General features: G+C 42.6%; 1 protein-coding gene across 3 annotated transcripts in view; it reads right to left on the minus strand.

Moving 5' to 3' along the window:
- The window catches only part of LOC126076000 (apolipoprotein L3-like), a 110,363-nt gene that overhangs the window by 58,730 nt on the left and 32,209 nt on the right, over positions 1–19,424 (minus strand). Inside the window, exon 1 of one of the 3 annotated variants that reach the window (XM_049884327.1) lies at positions 9,703–9,794. The exons of the other annotated variants lie outside the window; for them this stretch is intronic. The gene's annotated coding sequence lies outside the window, so the exon portion shown is untranslated. Of the gene's footprint in view, positions 1–9,702; positions 9,795–19,424 lie in introns of those variants that run through there. 3 annotated transcript variants of the gene reach the window in all.

Genomic DNA, 19,424 nt, shown 5'->3' on the forward strand with positions numbered 1-19,424 from the left:
GCTGCATCCCCTGTGCTGGTGTCCACTGAGTACCCCCCACACACCCCAGTGTAGCCAGGTAAAATCAGAAGGTTAGGAGGCATTAAACAGTTGCCATCAAGTTGACTCTGACTCATGGTGATCCCAGGTGTTTCAGGGTAGAACTGTGCTCCATAGGGCTTTCAATGGCTGCTTGTCCTGAAGTAGATCACCAGGCCTTTTTTTCCAAAGCACCTCTGGGTAGACTCGAATCTCTGACCTTCCGGTTAGTAGCTGAGCTCTTGAAGTAGATCACCAGGCCTTTTTTCTGAAATACCTCTGGGTGTGCTCGAATCTCTGACCTTTCGGTTAGCAGCCGAGCTCACTGATTGTTGCACCACCCAGAGGTTCCATGGAAGGCATTACTTGGACACAAAAGCTGGCCGCCTCTCCGAGACACAGCACAGCCCCAGTGTTACTCCCTGTGGATTTATTCCAGCTGTTTTAGTTTTCTATCTGGAGGAAAAGTTCTTTCTGTCAGAAAACAGATAAGACTGTGAGAATCCATACAAATTATCTCGCCTCACTTATCTAATGTACTTTTTTTTTTAATAAACTGATCTAATGTGTTCTTTTTTGTATATTTTATTTTTGGTTATTGCTGTTGTTGAGAATATATACAGCGAAACGTACACCAATCCAACAGTTTCTACATGTACAATTCAGTGACAGTGATTACATTCTTGGAGTTGTGCAACCATTCTCGCTCTCCTTTTCTGAGTTGTTCCTCCCCCATTGATATAAACTCACCGCCCCCTGTTTCCTATCTTATCTTTCCAGTTGCAGTTGTTAGTTTGATCCCATATAAACAGATTTTAAAAGAGCAAGATGCTCAAGGCAGACAACCTTTACTAGTTAAGCTAAACTATTGCATGGTTTGGAAAACCTGATGGCGTAGTGGTTAAGAGCTACGGCTGCTAACCGAAAGGTCAGCAGTTAGAAGCCACCGGGCACTCCTTGGAAACTCTGTGGGGCAGTTCTACCCTGTCCTATAGGTTTGCTATGAGTCAGAATTGACTCAATGACAACAGGTTTGGTTTTTTGGTTTATTGTATGGTTTCAGGAAGACTTGAGGATTATTTTTAGTTTAAGGTTTAAAGATTATCTCAGGGACATAGTTTTGGTTCATCCAGCCTCTGTGGCTCAAGAAAATCTGGGTTTCATGAGAATTTCTAAAAAGATTTTATTGTGTTTTTGGTGAAAGCTTACAGAGCAAATTAGATTCCCCTTTAACAATTTTTATACAAATTGTTCTGTGACATTGGTTACAATTTTTACAATGTGTCAGGATTGTCATTATTTTCATTCTGTTTGTTCTGTTTCCATCCATCTAGCTTCTCTTCCGCTCTGTCAGGGATTGAGTCATGTTCCCCCCAAAATATCTATCAACTTGGTTAGTCCTTGATTTCCAGTATTGTGTGATTGTCTACCATTTCGTGATCTGATGTGATTATCCTATGTGTTGTAGATCCTACCTCTATGATGTTCATGAGGTGGGATTAGAGGCAGTTATGTGAATGAGTCAGGACTCAGTCGACAAGATTATCTGGAGTCAATCCTCTTGAGATATGAAAGAAAAAAGCAAGCAGAGACACAGGAGGACCTCATACAACCACGAAAGCAGAGCCAGGAGCACATGTCCTTTGGACCTGGGGTCCCTGTGCTGAGAAGCTTCTAGAGTAGGGGAAGATTGACTGAAAAGGACCTTCGCCCAGAGCCAGCAGACAGAGAAAGCCTTCCCTTGGAGCTGGCACCCTGAATTTGGACTTCTAGCCTCCTAGACTGTGAGGGAATAAATTTCTGTGTGTTAAAGCCATCTACTTGTGGTATTTCTTTTATAGCACCACTAAATAACTAAGACACCCTCCATGCCTTCTCATCTTTGCTTTTGGCTAAATGTTGACCATTTGGTCTCGTGTGGTCCATTGTCTAAAGGAGCACATTACTCATGGATGATACTGTTCATTTTATAAGCCAATCTATTATTTCGCTGTAAGGTGCATTCATCGTCAAAAAGAGCATTCAAGATCTATCATGAACGATGCGTTGTCAGTGATCGTATAATATCCATACACCCACAAGGAAGAACAGTTAATACGACTATTATTTGAGTTTATGCACCAACCACTAAATCCAAAGATGAAGCAAGTGAAGATTTTTACCAACTTCTGCAGTCCGAAATTGATAGAATGTGCGATCAGGACACACTGATAATCACTGGTAATTAAAACATGAAAGATGGAAACGAAGAAGGATTGGTAGTTGGGAAATATGGCTTTGGTGATAGAATGATGCTAGAGATTGCATGACTGAATTTTGCAAGACCAAAGACTTCTTTATTGTAAATACCTTTTTTCACCAACATAAACGGCACCTATACAGATGGTGTACTGATGCAGTACACAGGAATCAAATCAATTACATATGTGGAAAGAGAAAATGGAAAAGCTCAATATTATCAGTCATAAGGAGGCCAGGGTGCACTGCAGATCAGACCATCAATTACTCATATGCAAGTTCAAGTTGAAACTGAAGAAAATTAGAACAAGTCCATGAGAGTCAGTGTGAAACTTTGAGTATATACCACCTGAATTTAGATACCTTGTCAAGGATAGATTTTGACGCAGTGAACACTAATGACCTAAGACCAGACAAGTTGTGGAATGACATCAAGGGCATCATACATGGAGAAAGCAAGAGGTCATTAAAAAGACAGGAGAGAAAGAAAAGACCTAAATGGATGTCAAAAGAGACTCTGAAATTGCTATTGAATGTCAAGTAGCTAGAGCAAAAGGAAAAAATGATGAAGTAAAAAGCTGAACACAGGATTTCAACGGGCGGCTCAAGAAGACAAAGTATTATGATGACACGTGCAAAGACCTGGAGATAGAAAACCAAAAGAGAAGGATTCGCTCAGCATTTCTGAAGCTGAAAAAATTCAAGCTTTGAGTTGGAATGCTGAAGGAGTCTACCAGGCAAATATTAAACGACATAGGAAGCATCAAAAGAAGATGGAAGAACACACAGAACCACTGTACCAAAAAGAATTCGTCGACACTCAACCATTTCAAGAGGTTCCATATAATCAGGAACCAATGGTATTGAAGGAAGAAGTCCAAGCTGCACTTGTGGCACTGGTGATAAGCAAGGCTCCAGGAATTGACAGAATACCAATTCAGGTGTTTCACCAAATGGATGGCACACTGGAAATGCTCACTCATCTATGCGAAGAAATTTGGAAGACTGCTACCTGGCCGACTGACTGGAAGAGATCCATATTTATGTCTATTCCCAAGGAAGGTGAGCAATCTAATTCAGAAATTATTGAACAATATCATTAATATCACTCACAAGTAAAATTTTGCTGAAGATCATTCAAAAATGGCTGCAGCAGTATATGGACAGGGAACTGCCAGAAATTCAAGACAGATTTAGAAGAGGATGTGGAACCAGGGATATCATTGCTGATGTCAGATGGATCCTGGCTGAAAGCAGAGACTACCAGAAAAATGTTTACCTGCGTTTTATTGACTATGCAAAGGCATCGGACTGTGTGGATTATAACAAATTATGGATAAGATTGTGAAGAATGGGAATTCCAGAACACTTAATTGTGTTCATGAGGAATCTGTACATGGATCAGGAGGCAGTCATTCGAATAGAACAAGGGGAAACTGCACAGTTTAAAGTCAGGAAAGGTGTGCATCAGGGTTGATTCCTTTCACCATACCTATTCAATCTGTATACTGAGTGAATAGTCCAAGAAGTTGGACTATATGAAGAAGAACAGGGCATCAGGATTGGAGGAAAACTCATTAACAACCTGCGTTAGGCAGATGACACAGCCTTGTTTGCTGAAAGTGAAGAGGACTTGAAGCTCTTACTGTTGATAATCAAAGACCACAGTCTTCAGCATGGATTACACCTCAACATAAAGAAAACAAAAATCCTCACAACTGGACCAATAAATAACGCCCTGATAGATGAAAAAAGATTGAGCTTGTCAAGGAATTCATTTTACTTGTATCCACAATCACCAGCCATGGAAGCAGCAGTCAAGAAATCAAAAGGCTCATTGCACTGGGCAAATGGGCTGCAAAAGACCTCTTAAAGTGTTGAAAAGCAAAGATATCACCTTGAGGACTAAGGTGGGACTGACCCAAGCCTTGGTGTTTTCAATCTCTTCTTATGCCTGGGAAAACTGGACAATGAATAAGGAAGAGAGAAGAAGTTTGACACCTTAAAATTGTGGTATTGGCGAAGAATATTGAATATACCACGGACTGCCAAAAGAACGAATAAACCTGTCTTGGAAGAAGTGCAAACAGAATGCTCCTTAGAAGCAACGATGGGGAGACTACGTCTCACATACTTTGAACATGTTATCTGGAGGCATCAGTCCCTGGAATAGGACATCACGCTTGGTAAAATAGAGAGTCTGCGGAAAAGAGGAAGACCCTCAACCAGGTGGATTGACCAGCGGCTGCAGCAATGGGTCAAGAATAGCAACAATTATGAGGATGGCTCAGGACCTGGCAGTGTCTCGTTCTGTTGTGTATAGGATCGCCATGAGTCAGAACCGACTAACAACGGCAACAACAAAAAGATGCGTGATGTCCAACCGGCGAGGGTGTGGGTGCACTCCCTCATTACTTGTAAACAGAAGTGTAAAATGTTTCAGAGTTTTGGAGGACAACCTGGCAATGGCCCAATATCCTAACACCTGCCTATTCTCTGCTCCAGCAACCCACTCCTAGGTCTCTAAGCTACAGAGACCATAGGCTACCGGTGCCAGCACATGGATTCTAGGATGTTTAGCACAGCATTGTATTTAGCACCAAAAGTGAGAGAAATAACTAAGTGCCCATTCCTAAGGGAGTAGATGAGGAACGCTGGTGGTACAATGCTTGTGCACTGGGTGGCTGAGCCAAAAGTCAGTGGTTCAAACCCACCAGCCGCTCCACAGCAGAAAGATGTGGCAGCCTGTTTCCCTAAAGATTACCGCCTAGGAAACCCTATGGGGTAGTTCCACTCTGTCATATAGAGCCACTGTGAGTCGAAATTGGCTAGAAGACACACGGCAACAGGCAACAGATAGGTACATTAGGGTCCATTCATACTAGGGAATACTCTGAGACATTAAAAAGAATGAGGAAGAAAAAGAAGCTGCATATAATAAGATACCCTTAGTAGCCTGTAGGAGTCCCCGGGTGGTGCAAATGGTTAAAAGCTCAGCTGCTAACCGAAAAGGTTGGAGGTTCAAGTCAACACAGAGGTCCCTCGTAAGAAAGACCTGTTACTCTACAAATGAAAAATCAGCCATGGAAAACCCTATGGAGTCCAGTTCTACAGTGATACACGTGGGGTTGCCCTAAGTCACTATCAACTCTAGGGCATGTGGACACTGGGAATAGTCTGTAACAGGGAAGTGAAAATGCAAGACTTCACAGAGTTAGGCCTCTCCAGTGGGTCGTGGGTGGGAGGAGAGGAGCAAGGGAGGAAGGTGGGCAGAAGGAGGGGAAGACAAGGGAGCCCTATGCAATGTTTAAATTTTTTTATTTGGTTGTCAATATTTAAAACTTAGAAACTTCTATACCAAATAATCTATAATTCTGAGACTCTCTTAAAATGAGAGATCTGGTAAATTAGGCCCACACTTCACCCAGCAACCCTCACCTGGATCTGAGAGTGCTTCCAGTTCACCCCAGTCCACCATGACCTCTACTTCCCCCTCACTCCCACTGCCCAGGCATTACCAGAAATCTGCTACAGGGTCAACAGAGCAGAGAACTCTAACCTCATTTATCAGGTGAAGAAACTGAGGCCCAGAGAGGGAAAGTGATTTACCCAGGCTCGCACAGCTCTCAGTGGACTGAGTGGAGGCCCACACCAGGCCTTCTGACTCTAAGATTAAAGACAAAATTTCTAAAGATGAAAGTGAAGGCCTATTCTATCCCCACAGACATCATTACCTCTGATAACAGCTTAGACTGTGCCTTCCGGGTTTGTCTCTGCTTCTACAAACACACAGATCTAAGCACACACTCCAAAGGTTATGTACTCACACACAAGCAGTTTTGTCTTTTTATTGAAAGATCACAAAGCTGGGATGGTACTGGGGATACCATTCCACAACATGACCCCCTCACTTCTTATGTCTTGGTCATCTTTTGATTCCGGACACACCGGGCTTCCTCTCTCTTCTCCCATCATCCTGCAGTCCTGAATAGGAGGCCAGTGGAGTACAGGGTCTGGAGTCCTGCCATCTCCCTGCGCCGCCTCTCATCAAGTGGGCAAGGAACTCTGGCCCAGTCACTACCCTCTCAGGGCCTCAGTTTCCCCCAAAGAGCCATTCACAGAGCAGGTTCTCCGATAGGATAGGTGGTACAACCTCTGGACTCCTTGTACTTCCAAAGAAGTCCTTTGCCCCATCAGGCCTCAGCAGCAGCACACTGGGGGCATCCTCAGGGCTTGGCTCACCACACCTTCTCCACCTCCTCTGCTTCCTCCAAAGTTCCCAAAAAGGTCAGACACGTCACCACCTCCCTTCCATCTGGGGTCACCTGGCCAGGTATCAGGCAGGTGGGAACTCTTGCTGAGCCCAAGGGAACTTTGTAATCCATCTGAGCCATCCTTCACCACTGCTCAGGTGCACAGGGGGAAGGAGGGGGAGGACAAACCTGAGTTCAGATCCAGAAGGTGCCACAACTTAGCTGTGTGACCTCAGGCCCATTACCTGAGTTTTGATTTTTCCTCCACTATAAAACGAAGAATGCACCCACGTGTCTGTCAGTTTGTCGTACTGTGGGGGCTTGTGTGTTGCTCTGATGCTGGAAGCTATGCCACTGGTATTCAGATACCAGCAGGGTCACCCATGGAGGACAGGTCTCAGCTGAGCTTCCAGATTAAGACAGACTAGGAAGAAGGAACCATCAGTCTATTTCTGAAAAGCATTCATTGTCAAAAAGAATGTCTCAAGATCTATCCTGAAGTACGACACTGTCAGTGATAGGATAATATCCATACACCTACAAGGAAGACCAGTTAATACGACTATGATTCAAATTTATTCACCAACCACTAGGGCCAAAGATGAAGAAATAGAAGACTTTTATCAGCTGCTGCAGTCTGAAATTGATTGAACATGCCATCAAGATGCACTGATAATTACTGGCATTTGGAATGCGAAAATTGGAAACAAAGAAGGATCAGTAGTTGGAAAATATGGCCTTGGTGATAGAAACAATGCCGGAAATCAAATGGTAGAATTTTGCAAGACCAATGACTTCTTCATTGCAAATACCTTCTTTCACCAATATAAACGGCGACCATACACATGGACCTCACCAAATGGAACACACAGAAATCAAAACGACTACATCTGTGGAAAGAGATGATGGAAAAGCTCAATATCATCAGTCAGAACAAGGCCAGGGGCCGACTGTGGAGCGGACCATCAATTGCTCATATGCAAGTTCAAGCTGAAACTGAAGAAAATCAGAGCAAGTCCACGAGAGCCATAATCTGACATTGAGTTTACCCCACCTGAATTTAGAGACCATCTCAAGAATAGATTTGATACATTGGACACTAGTGACCAAAGACTAGACGAGTTGTGGAATGACATCAAGGACATCATCCATGAAGAAAGCAAGAGGTCATTGAAAAGACAGGAAAGAAAGAAAAGACCAAGATGGATGACAGAGGGGACTTTGAATCTTGCTCTTGAGCATCGAGCAGCTAAAGCAAAAGGAAGAATTGAGGAAGTAAAAGAACTGAACAGAAGATTTCAAAGGGCCTCTCGAGAAGACAAAGTAAAGTATTATAATGACATGTGCAAAGAGCTGGAGATGGAAAACCAAAATGGAAGAACACGCTCGGTGTTTCTCAAGCTGAAAGAACTGAAGAAAAAATTCAAGCCTCGAGTTGCAATAGTGAAGGATTCCATGGGGAAAATATTAAACGACGCAGGAAGCATCAAAAGAAGATGGAAAGAATACACAGAGTCATTATACCAAAAAGAATTAGTCGATATTCAACCATTTCAAGAGGTGGCATATGATCAGGAATTGATGGTACTGAAAGAAGTCCAAGCTGCTCTGAAGGCATTGGCGAAAAACAAGGCTCCTGGAATTGACGGAATATCAATTGAGATGTTTCAACAAACAGATGCAGCGCTGGTGGCGCTCACTCATCTATGCCAAGAAATACGGAAGACAGCTTCCTGGCCAACTGACTGGAAGAGATCCATATTTATGCCTATTCCCAAGAAAGGTGATCCAACTGAATGTGGAAATTATAGAACAGTATCATTAATATCACATGCAAGCAAAATTTTGCTGAAGATCTTTCAAAAACGGCTGTAGCAGTATATCGACCGGGAACTGCCAGAAATTCGGGCTGGTTTAAGAAGAGGACATGGAACTAGGGATATCATTGCTGATGTCAGATGGATCCTGGCTGAAAGCAGAGAATACCAGAAGGATGTTTACCTGTCTTTTATTGATTATGCAAAGGCATTCAACTGTGTGGATCATAACAAACTATGGATAACAATGCAAAGAATGGGAATTCCAGAATACTTACTAGTGCTCATGAGGAACCTTTACATGGATCAAGAGGCAGTTGTTCGGACAGAACAAGGGGATACTGATTGGTTTAAAGTCAGGAAAGGTGTGCGTCGGGGTTGTATTCTTTCCCCATACCTATTTAACCTGTATGCTGAACAGATAACACGAGAAGCTGGACTATATGAAGAAGAATGGGGCATCAGGATTGGAGGAAGACTCATTAACAACCTGGGATATGCAGATGACACAACCTTGCTTGCTCAAAGTGAAGAGGACCTGAAACACTTACTAATGAAGATGAAAGACCACAGCTTTCAGTATGGATTACACCGCAACGTAAAGAAAACAAAAATCCTCACAACTGGACCAATGAGCAACATCATGATAAACGGAGAAAAGATTGAAGTTGTCAAGGATTTTATTTTACTTGGATCCACAATCAACAGCCATGGAAGCAGCAGTCAAGAAATCAAAAGATGCACTGCATTGGGCAAATCTGCTGCAAAGGACCTCTTCAAAGTGTTGAAGACCAAAGATGTCACCCTGAAGACTAAGGTGCACCTGACCCAAGCCATGGTATTTTCAATCACAACGTATACATGTGAAAGCCGGACAATGAGGAAGGAAGACCTAAGATGAGTTGACGCCTTTGAATTGTGGTGTTGGCGAAGAATATTGAATATACCATGGACTGCCAAAAGAAAGAACAAATCTGTCTTGGAAGAAGTGCAGCCAGAATGCTCCTTAGAGGCAAGAATGGCAAGACTACGTCTTACATACTTTGGACATGTTGTCAGAAGGGATCAGTCCCTGGAGAAGGACATCATGCTTGGCACAGTACAGGGTCAGCAGAACAGAGGAAGACCCTTGACGGGTTGGATTGACACAGTGGCTGCAACAATGAGCTCAAGCATAACAACGATTGTAAGGATGGCGCAGGACCGGGCAGTGTTTCATTCTGTTGTGTATAGCGTCACTATGAGTCAGAACCGACTCAATGGCACCTAACAACAAGAACAAGATAAAAGGATGATGATAATCCTTTTCTTACAGAGTTGTTTTAAGGATTAGATGGGGGTCATAACCCTCTCCTCTCACCCTAACCCCAACTTACCAAGGAATCGTCCCCTTGCCAAAAGTAAGATCCGGCTGTTCTTAGGTGTGTAGGCCCGAACGCTAGCCTGAGGGCCCAAGTGCTGGTGCAATCACCAGGCACATTCTCTCTGCTTCCATACATACTGGCGAACCGGAAAAGGAAACTGAAAGCCACAACCTCAGAGCAGCTCAGCAAAAACAAACATATTAAAAACACGCCTTTCAAACATTCTGCATCCCACTTTGGAGAGTGGCCTCTGGGGTCTTAAACACTAGCAAGCGGCTATCTAAGATGCATCAATGAGTCTCAACACACCTGGATCAAAGGAGAGGGAAGAACACCAAGGACACAAGGTTATTACGAGCCCAAGAGACAGAAAGGGCCACATGAACCAGAGACTACATCAGCCTGAGACCAGAAGAACTAGATGGTGCCTGGCTACTACCCATGACTGCCGTGACAGGGAACACAACAGAGAACCCCTGAGGGAGCAGGAGAGCAGTGGGATGCAGACCCCAAATTCTCATAAAAAGACCAGACTTAATGATCTGACTGAGACTGGAAGGACCCCAGTGGCCATGGCCCCCAGACCTTCTGTTGGCCCAAGACAGGAACCATTCCCGTAGCCAACTCTTCAGACATGGATTGGACTGGTTAATGGGTTGGAGAGGGATGCTGGTGAGGAGTGAGCTTCTTGGATCAGGTGGACACTTGAGACTATGTTGGTTATCTCCTGCCTGGAGGGGAGATGGGAGGGTAGAGCGAGTTAGAAGCTGGCGAAATGGATATGAAAGGAGAGAGTGGAGGGAGGGAGGGAGCGGGCTGTCTCATTGGGGGGAGAGTAATTGGGAGTATGTAGCAAGGTATATATGAGTTTTTGTGTGAGAGACTGACTTGATTTGTAACCTTTCACTTAAAGCACAATAAAAACTATTTAAAAAAAAAAAAACACCTGTCAGCAGCACTAACCTCAGCCCAGCACTACCCCCTTGGCTGACCACTGAGAGGAGCAAACCCAGGCCTGACATTCCAGGCCCTTCTAGACTCAACCCATCCTGCTTGGCTTCCTGGGAATCTGTGGGTCTTCCGGAAGGAGCGGCACTCCGGAGCTAGGCCCAACTTGCCACTAACTGGCTGTGCAGGCTGTAGCAAATGACTCCCCTGCCCCTTGTGGACTCATCCCCAGCCCTACTCTCCTGCGCCCCTTCACCAGCATCCCTGCCTCTTCACATCTTGGTCACAAGCTCTCAGCACCATCCCGCACATACCAGATGCTCCCTGCGTTCATGTTGGATTGCTGCCATGCCCCTGAAAAAAAGCTTCTAGATATTTGTGAAGTCCATCTGCAGGAGTACCTGTTTCTCTTGCTGTTAGTTACCATTGAGTCAACTGCGACTCATGGAGACCCTGTTTGTGCAGAGTAGACCTGCCCCATAGGCTTTTCAAGGGTGTCACCTCTCAGAAGCAGATCATGAGGCTGTCTTCTGAGCTGCCTCTGAGTGGATTTCAACTGCCAGCCTTTCAGCTAGTACTCAAGCACTTAACCGTGTGCACCACCCAAGGACTCCTGCAGCCTATAAAACCATGCCAATCCTTCTAAGCCCAGACAGGCATCACCTCCTCTGAGAAGTCCTCCAACATCCTCCCTGGCAGAGTCCACTGCCAGAGGATCTCCCTTTATCTTTTACCCTCAAACTCTGACTTCTGGTTTTTGTCTCCGGTGAGGGATTCAGCCTCAAGAACCGTAAGACCTGGTGTTGGTCTATGGTGAGGGGCCCGGCCCCAACATGTGTGAGACCTGTTAAATCAGGAGTGCTTAATAGACACTCTTCAAAGATTGAGTTGAAATGCCACTGCCTGGACCTGCACAATCCAGGAGTCTCACGAAAGGAGTGATTCCCCCTTGATTGAGACCTGGTATAGTCTGTGGTGAGGGACTTGGCCCCATGACCCATGAGACTTGGTGTAGTCTGCGGACCTGGTAATTGGTTTTTCTTTCTTCTCTCTCTTCTTCTCTAGTTCACTTCCCTCTCCATCTTATTTTCCTTTTGATTAAGTACCGGCTGGTGGGTGAGGGCCCTGGTGTTTTGTCCAGTTAGTGCATCTCTAATGTCCCATTATTTTTTCCTTCCTGTGTCCCCACTTATGAGGGCCCCAAGCTTCTGATTACTTTTGTAGGGTTTCAAATTTTAACTGTCACCCGGTTCAGTCCCATTATTGCATTTGTGATCGCAAGGAAGGACTCTTGGTAACAGTAGAATTTGGACAGATGTATGAGTGTGTGGTGGCTATCATTTTTGTGTGTCTGGATGTTGCCTGTCTCTGGTTGGTGTACCCTGCTTCTGGGGAGTGGATGTAGACATCTCTGTCTGTTTAGACTGGGAGATAGAAGCCCCTCCGTCTGGTACTGGGGATAGGAGGTATCTGGAGGACTGAGGTGGAGATTCAGATATTGCTAGTAATGTGTTAGACCTCACTAAGATAATCTTCTTTCACCATACCTATTCAATCTGTATGCTGAGCAGATAACACGAGAAGCTGGACTACGTGAAGAAGCACGGGGCATCAGGATTGGAGGAAGACTCATTAACAACCTGCGTTATGCAGATGACACAGCCTTGCTTGCTGAAAGTGAAAAGGACTTGAAGCGCTTACTAATGAAGATCAAAGACCACAACTTTCAGTATGGATTACACCGCAACATAAAGAAAACAAAAATCCTCACAACTGGACCAATGAGCAACATCATGATAAACGGAGAAACGATTGAAGTTGTCAAGGATTTCATTTTACTTGGATCCACAATCACCAGCCATGGGAGCAGCAGTCACAAAATCAAAAGATGCATTGCATTGGGCAAATCTGCTGCAAAGGACCTCTTTAAAGTGTTGAAGAGCAAAGATGTCATCTTGAAGGCTAAGGTGCACCTGACCCAAGCCGTGGTATTTTCAATCACATCATATGCATGTGAAAGCTGGACAATGAATAAGGAAGACTGAAGAAGAATTGATGCCTTTGAATTGTGGTGTTGGTGAAGAATATTGAATATACCATGGACTGCCAAAAGAACAAACAAACCTGTCTTAGAAGAAGTGCAACCAGAATGCTCCTTAGAAGCAAGGATGGTGAGAATGCATCTTACATACTTTGGACATGTTGTCAGGAGGGATCAGTCCCTGGAGAAGGACATCATGCTTGGCAGAGTACAGGGTCAGCAGAAAAGAGGAAGACCTTCAATAAAGTGGATTGACACAGTGGCTGCAACAATGAGCTCAAGTGTAACAATGATTGTAAGGATGGCGCAGGGCTGGACAGTGTTTTGTTCTGTTGTGCATAGGGTCACTATGAGTCGGAACCGGCTCGACGGCACCTAACAACAACAACAACAACAACAAGATGGTCTTCATTCCTCCTTTCCCTTTCTGGCTTGTCTGGTCTGAGCGCTCTCGGTTTGTCTGTTCCTCTTATGTGTGACTGGGACTGTCTGGGAGGCTGAGACTGCAAGATTATCTCCATTGCCTCTGTGGCTTACGTGTAATTTATGTGTAATGCATAGAAATTAATTGGTGAAAAGTAATTCAGGTTAAATTGGAACATACTTATAGAGACTCCTGAGAATTTACTGATTGGGCTGAAGAAAGAGATGCACAGGGAGAGCAGATTTTCACTCTAGACTGGGCTTTGAATCACAATAGAGAGAACACTCCAAGCAGAGCGTTAAGACTTTAAAAAGGGGTTCTCTCCCAGAGCTGAGAAAACTCTTGGCTGCAGGGTGAAAGACAAACTCCTGTTGCACTAAAAGAAAGAGCCAGTGGTATCGACTACCCATAAAAATAAACAGCCAGGTTCTTAGGAACAGTTAAATTGGACACAACGAAAAATCAAGGGAACGTATCAGGAGAGTCACCCCAAGGGTGCATTCTTAAACATTGGCAATTCTTATGATCAATTTAAGAAATAAAAAAAACTTCATAAAAAGAAGGAAGTATAGGGTTAAAAAAAACCTCTCGGCTAATCAAACTGACCTGCCAAGTTTACTCTGAGGTTCAAAAAAAAAAGAAAAAAAAGACTTACAGACCTAACTGCAGCCTTGCAGGCTAAAGGCCATCCCCCAAGAAAACAAAGAAAAAGAGGGTGATCAAGGCCACAGGAACCAAGAAGGCTCCACATCCCTTTAGAAAGAAAGAGACCAGTGCAGCCGGTGTAAAGAAAAAAAGTTAATTTTGTCTTAAGGTAAAAGTTACAGTTCCAAGAACAGTAAAAGGGAAAGAAATCAGTTATCTTCTGTCTTTCAAAAATGTCTAATTAAACTTTAATGATTTAATTTTACGAGATTTTTAAGAGCTTTAATGTTAAATAGCATGTAAAAGAAAGAATTAGATTTCTTGCTGTTAAAATAACAAAAATTTCTTTAATTACTGAGTTGAAGGGTTAATCTCTTCTTTGTGTAATCTGGCTTCAAAAAGAGATGTTTGGTCTGTCATTAGAATGAGATTCCTGAGTCAGAAACCAAGCCACATGGCTTCAGAAAAAAAGAAAAAAAAAAACTAAGGTTTTTACTTTAAGACTTTTGGTTAAATAACTAAAATATTGTTTCTTGGTAACTTATGATAAACTTCTGACAAGTTGGGAAACCACAAAATTTTTATAAAGGAAAAGTGCTAAAAAGATTTACTTAGCGTGTTATAAATCACATGGAATGTGTTGTTAAAATCAAGAGGAGTGACTGATTCTTTCTCTTTGGGTTAAAATTTGCATGTTAGTATTTCCTTTTGTGTTTTTGCCTAATATTAGACAGCAAACACATAATATTATGTCATAATTTTATTACTATTTATTGCTAACTTAGTTGCAAATTTACTTGTTTTGACTCTAACATCATTAAAGCCAATGGTTTGATTAGGAATTCACATCATTTACCTATAAAGTTATTTTTATTACTCTTCAGGTATTTAGAGACTTAATAATCTTGGTATATTCTTAATATGTCCTGACTATATAATATTATGTCTCAAAATTATAATGTATTATATCTAAAGCTCTTTAAAAATATGGTTAACACTCTTTTGTGGTTATGAGGGGGGGAGAGAGGGAGGGTGAGAAAGGGGTATTCACTAATTAGATAGTAGATAAGAACTACATTAGGTGAAACGAAAGACAACACACAATACACACAATACAGGGGAGGTCAGCACAACTGGACTAAACCAAAAGCAAAGAAGTTTTCTGAATAAACTGAATGCTTCGAAGTCCAGCGAAGCAGGAGCAGGGGTTTGGGGACCACGGTTTCAGGGGACATCTAAGTCAATTGGCGTAATAAAATCTATTAAGAAAACATTCTGAATCCTACTTTGGAGAGTGGTGTCTGGGGTCTTAAATGCTAGCAAGTGACCATCTAAGATGCATCCATTAGTCTTAACCCACCTAGAGCAAAGGAGAATGAAGAACACCAAGGACATATGGTAAAGATGAGCCCAAGAGACAGAAAAGGCCACATATACCAGAGACTCCATCAGCCTGAGACCAGAAGAACTAGATGGTGCCCGGCTACAACTGATGACTGCCCTGACAGGGAACACAACAGAGAAACTCTGAGGGAGCAGGAGAACAGTGGGACGCAGATCCCAAATTCTCAAAAAAAGACCAGACTTAATGGTCTGACTGAGACTGGAGGTACCCTGGAGGTCATGGCCCCCAGACCTTCTGTTAGCCCAAGACAGGAACCATTCCCCAAGCCAACTCTTCAGACATGGATTGGGCTGGACAATGGGTTGGAGATGGATGCTGGTGAGGAGTGAGCCTCTTGGATCAGGTGAACACTTGAGACTATGTTGGCATCTCCTGCCTGCAGGGGAGATGGGAGGGTAGAGGGGGTTAGAAGCTGGTGAAGTAGACACAAAAAGAGAGAGTGGATGGAGGGAGCGGGCTGTGTCATTAGGGGGAGAGTAATTGGGAGTATGTAGCAAGGTGTATATAAGCTTTTGTGTGAGAGACTAACTTGATCTATAAACTTTCACTTAAAGCACAATAAAATTATTTTTAAAAATATGGTTAATGATTATATTTAGAAACATTTTTACCTAAAGCTTTTTTTAACTGATTTTATTTGGCCTTTACATTATGCTTGTAATTAATTTCTATCAGGTCTTTCTCTTTTAAGAGTTATGTTTATAAATTAATTATGGCCATATTAAGTTTTGTCATCTGCAGATAACTTTTCATTTTACCGATTTTCTAAAAACATTTGACCAGAATATCTCAACAAAAAGGATGAACTATATTGGACTTATGAAAGGGACCATGGCTAGACTCAATCAAGATTTCCAGAACTGCTATGCAGAAGTCAATGGGTTCGCAGACTGCGATCGATCCAGAACCACCCGGGACAGAAATTAACTACGTGAAACCGAGTGAACGAAAAGATACTATGAGTTTTATGTGAGAATATTGCTAATGTTTTAAAGCCTTTCATTCTAAAAATGAGAAATGCTTTAAGGTCCTACTTTCTAAATATGAGAAACCATTTTCCTCCTTTTTTTTATGTGGTTAGGATCCATGCCCTGGAGCAGTGGAGCCAATGAAATGTACTCTAAATCAGAAAGAGTGAAAAGGTTTGTTTAGGAGATGCGTACATCACCTGGGACCCAGCAGCAGCACAGGCTGTCTCTGTGGAGTCCAGGGAACGATTTTGCATTAGAGCTTATTGGGGTTCTATAAGAGTTAGAAATGTCTTTGTAGCCTCCAGATGGCTGGAAGAGTTTTTCATGGCAGAATAGTGACAAGAGACTCTTTTTCGGACTGAAAAAACACATGCCAGAACATCTCTTTTTCAGGCTAAGGGCAGGAATATCAGACACCTAGGCTCTAATCTCCACATGGGGGGTTGTAAGTCACAGGCAGACAGAACAAAACAAAGTTGTTTGCATCAGACTGAAACAAAGAACAAAGTCATTAACCAGGGCATGTGAAGGAGGAGGCGGGCAGAGGAAAAGGAAAAACTTACAGGCTTATCATGGCCTTAGTTATGTCAGCCTCTCAGTTCCCCATTTTGGGGAAAAAAAAAATGCTAGGGAGTATTAGGGTCACACTCCTTTCTCCTAAATTAGCTAACTACTGGGTTTAGATGTTGTAACTCTTAAATTAGAAGTTCCTGTTGGTAAACTTAACAAAGTTATAAATCTCATCACCAGAGAAGTGTCTGAAATTTAAGCTATGATTTTACAAATTAGAATAGCATTAGATTTCCTATTAACTCTCTCAAGAAATAGTTTGTGCCTTAATAGATAAACATTGATTATCTTGCTAATCATGTATTCTTTAATTAAAACTTATTTGTCACATGTAAATTTTTAGGTACGTTCTGTTTTCTCTAAGGCAAACTTTGTGTGCCTTATGGATTTATGTTTTTTGTGTGTGTGATAGATTCAACTAAACTAATTTAGATGATCCTCTTCCAACTGACAGTTAATTCACGTGAGTAATATCTTTTTTAGAGTTCTGACAAATGTGTGAGACAATGCACTTTGAGAACCTTAAGATTACCTTTACATATTCACAGTAATGATGCTAGTAAATATCAAAAAGGGAATGCAAAATTGTCGCCCACTGAAAAACTAGTCAGAAGAAAGCCCATTGGTCCAATGCTCAGAGTGCGGTTGGTATTTTAATCCCTACTTATAATATAGCTCAACTGAAAAAAAAAAAAAAAATCTTTAACAAATATCCCAATTAAAAAATGGGCAAAGGATATGAATAGGCACTTCACTAAAGAAGACATTCAGGCAGCTAACAGATACATTAAGAAATGCTCACAATCATTAACCGTTAGAGAAATGCAAATCAAAACTGCAATGAGATTCCATCTCATTCCAACAAGGCTGGCATTAATCCAAAAAACACAAAATAATAAATGTTGGAGAGGTTGTGGAGAGACAGGAACACTTATATACTGCTGGTGGGAATGTAAAATGGTACAACCACTTTGGAAATCCAGTTGGCACTTCCTCAAAAAACTAGAAATAGAACTACCATGCGATCCAGTAATCCTACTTCTTGGAATATATCCTAGAGAAGTAAGAGCCTTTACTCGAACAGATATATGCACACCCATGTTCATTGCACCAGTGTTTACAATAGCAAAAAGGTGGAAGCAACCAAGGTGCCCATCAATGGATGAATGGATAAATAAATTATGGTATATTCACAGAATGGAATACTACGCATCAATAAAGAACAAGGATGAATCCGTGAAGCATTTCATAACTTGGAGGAATCTGGAAGGCATTATGCTAAGTGAAATCAGTCAGTTGCAAAAGGACAAATATTGTATGAGACCACTATTATAAGAACTCAAGAAATAGTTTAAACAGAAGAAAATATTCTTTGATGGTTACGAGAGTAGGGAGGTAGGAAGGGAGGGAGACAGGTATTCACTAATTAAATAGTAGACAAGAACTATTTTAGGTGAAGGGAAAGGCAACACACAATATGGGAGAGGTCAGCACAGCTGGACTAAACCAAAAGCAAAGAAGTTTTCTGAGTACAACCGAACACTTCGATTTCAAAGGCAAGAGTAGCAGGTGTGGGGATCTGGCGACCATGGTTTCAGGGGACATCTAGGTCAATTGCCATAACAAAATGTATGAAGAAAACGTTCTGCATCCCACTTTGGTGAGTGGCTTCTGGGTCTTAAACGCTAGCAAGCGGCCATCTTGTTGTTGTTGTTGTTAGGTGCCATCGAGTCATTTCCGATGCATAGTGACCCTGTGCACAACAGAACGAAACACTGCCTGGTCCTGCGCCATCCTTACAATCGTTGTTATGCTTGAGCTCATTGCTGCAGCCGCTGTGTCAATCCACCTCGTTGAGGGTCTTCCTCTTTTCCGCTGACCCTGTTCTCTGTCAAGCATCATGTCCTTCTCCAGGGACTGATCCCTTCTGACAACATGTCCGAAGTATGTAAGATGCAGTCTCTCCATCCTTGCCTCTAAGGAGCATTCTGGCTGCACTTCTTCCAAGACAAATTTGTTCGTTCTTTTACCAGTCTTTTACCAGTCCATGGTATGTTCAATATTCTTCACCAACACCACAATTCAAAGGTGTCAACTCTTCTTCGGTCTTCCTTATTCATCATCCAGCTTTCACATGCATATGATGTGATTGAAAATACCATGGCTTGGGTCAGGTGCACCTTAGTCTTCAGGGTGACATCTTTGCCCTTCAACCCTTTGAAGAGGTCCTTTGCAGCAGATTTGCCCAATGCAATGCATCTTTTGATTTCTTGACTGATGCTTCCATGGCTGGTGATTGTGGATCCAAGTAAAATGAAATCCTTGACAACCTCAATCTTTTCTCCGTTTATCATGATGTTGCTCATTGGTCCAGTTGCGAGGATTTTTGTTTTCTTTATGTTGAGGTGCAATCCATACTGAAGGCTGTGGTCTTTCATCTTCATTAGTAAGTGCTTCAGGTCCTCTTCACTTTCAGCAAGGAAGGTTGTGTCATCTGCATATCCCAGGTTGTTAATGAGTCTTCTTCCAATCCTGATGCCCCATTCTTCTTCATACAGTCCAGCTTCTCGTGTTATCTGCTCAGCATACAGGTTGAATAGGTATGGGGAAAGAATACAACCCTGACGCACGCCTTTCCTGACTTTAAACCAATCGGTATCCCCTTGTTCTGTCCGAACAACTGCCTCTTGATCCATGTAAAGCTTCCTCATGAGCACAGCTGAGGAATTG

This window comes from Elephas maximus, chromosome 4, assembly GCF_024166365.1.
Source record: "Elephas maximus indicus isolate mEleMax1 chromosome 4, mEleMax1 primary haplotype, whole genome shotgun sequence".
NCBI lineage: Eukaryota > Metazoa > Chordata > Mammalia > Proboscidea > Elephantidae > Elephas > Elephas maximus.